This window comes from Mercurialis annua, linkage group LG5, assembly GCF_937616625.2.
Source record: "Mercurialis annua linkage group LG5, ddMerAnnu1.2, whole genome shotgun sequence".
Classification (NCBI taxonomy): Eukaryota; Viridiplantae; Streptophyta; class Magnoliopsida; order Malpighiales; family Euphorbiaceae; genus Mercurialis; species Mercurialis annua.
In genome coordinates this window covers 28,462,597-28,464,709 of record NC_065574.1, presented here as the reverse complement: position 1 = coordinate 28,464,709, position 2,113 = coordinate 28,462,597, and the positions used below count along the sequence as shown (strand labels likewise).

Here is a 2,113-nt window from a genome sequence, read left to right as displayed (position 1 = left end):
CACCTTTTTAGCGATTTAAGCCAACGCTTACAAACATTACAAAACAAATCCAAACGTTTCAACTTTTAAGCGCTTTAAGCCAAACGTTAACAAACGTTACGAAACAAATCCAAATGTTTCACCTTTTTAGCGATTTAAGCCAAACGTTTACAAATGATACAAAACCAATCCAAACGTTTCACCTTTTTAGCGATTTAAGCCAAACGTTTTCAAACGTCACAAACATATACAACCGTTTCACCTTTTTAGCGATTTAAGCCAAACGTTTACAAACGTAATGAAACAAAACAAACCTTTAACCTTTTTATCGATTTAAGCCAAACGGTTACAAACGTTACAAAACAAATCCAAACATTTACAAATGTTACGAAACAAAACCAAACGTTTCCCCTTTTTAGCGATTGAAGGCAAACGTTTACAAATTTTACGAAACAAAACCAAACGTTTAAAATGTTTTGAAACAAATCCAAAAGTTTCACATTTTTAGTGATTTAATCCAAACGTTTCACCTTTTTAGCTATTTAAGCCAAACGTTTACAAACTGTAATATCCCGTAATTTTTTTAAAATTATTTTTAAACTTTAATTATAAATTTTTACATTCCGTCAAGTTTTAACTAATTTATAATTATTATTATTATATATTTTTATTTAATTTTATTTTAGTCGCTCGTTGATTCGATCGTGATCCGATTTGTATTTATTGTGTATTATTAAATTTAAAAATAAAAATAAAATAAAAATGTTCCATGCATGAGAAAGGAAGATCCATGCATTCCTTCCTTTTCTTTTACGTGGCCCATCTTTATTTTGTTTAAAATGAAAAGCCCACATTTTAGTATTAGTTGAATAAGTCATATTCATGTTGTTTGAGTAAATAAATATGCTCATAAAAAGCCTTCATTCCTCATCCTTATAAAAGCTTGCTGCCATCACGTTTCTTGCCTTAACCTAATATTCCTTCATCTTAAAACACCAAACTCAGCCGCCACTTTTCCTCAACATCCTGAAATCATCATCCCTTCCGTTCGCTCGATCCGGTAAATGTTCTCAACGTTTTCTTCGCTTAATATTCGATGTCGTCTCGTGCCGTTATTAACTCGTAACTCCATTATCTTAGCATCGTATCAGTGTTTCATCGCCGCTACATCATACGAATCCGTTCTTGTTGATCTTTACGTAATTCTTATCAATTGGTACGTTGAATCTCGTGTTTTTAATGCCGTCCGGTTCATCGCATTAGAGTTCATATAACTGTTGTTTTCTGCAATCTCATGATCATGGAATTTGTAAATGTTAGGCACTGTTTAGCTTGTCAATTCACACCTTATTCCATCTCTGAATCGTCAAGCTAGTTATTCTCCAAACGGTACGTACCAAACTCCAGTTTCGTCGCCGTTTCGATCTCGCAATGTTCATGATATATTTATGTCGTTCCTTTTGTTCTTGTTACTACCGTGAATCTCCATGCTTGTTGATGGTGTTTTCTTTCATGAATGTTAGGGTGTAAATTGTGATTGAAGTTGGTTTATGGGTTTTGGTTAAGAGTTTATATGTTTCTACTGTTAATGAATATGATTCATAAAAAAAAAGGGCATGGCGGCAGGAACATGAGTTTGTTGGTTATTTAAATGAAAGAGATGGTTAACATGCTAATATGGTTCCTCATTTATTATGTTTAAAACAAATAAATCCTTAGAGTTAAACTTTACTTAGATACTTGGAATTTATTGATTTATAAATTAAATGTTTAGACGATAGTTATTTATAATTTAAGCTAATAGAATTACTCGGGTAATTATATTTAAACTTCGAATTTCGATTTGGTATAAATTGGTTAAATTACAAATTAGCCCCTAAAAGTTTCTAAAAACTTATTTAAGTTATGTTTTATCTTTTGGGATTTCTAATTGATTTTTAATTAGTAAATTAAGAATGGGAAGTTTATTGGATTTTATAATTGACTAAAGTACCATTTAGCCCTTAGTGGTTAAAGTACAGTTTAGTCCCTATTTGGCTAAAGTACAATTTAGTCCCTAAACTTTTATGACTTATCTAATTAAGTTTTTGGGTTGTAACTTGGGTTACTTGAACTATAAGATATTAAATTCTAT

At 31.0% G+C, this 2,113-nt stretch overlaps 1 long non-coding RNA gene across 1 annotated transcript; it reads left to right on the top strand.

Moving 5' to 3' along the window:
- The first annotated feature begins 938 nt into the window (after positions 1–938).
- LOC126680451 (uncharacterized) lies at positions 939–1,368 on the top strand. Its single transcript, XR_007641169.1, has 3 exons — positions 939–1,039; positions 1,120–1,195; positions 1,300–1,368. It is a non-coding gene; the product is annotated as an uncharacterized LOC126680451 (long non-coding RNA).
- The last annotated feature ends 745 nt before the right edge of the window (positions 1,369–2,113 follow it).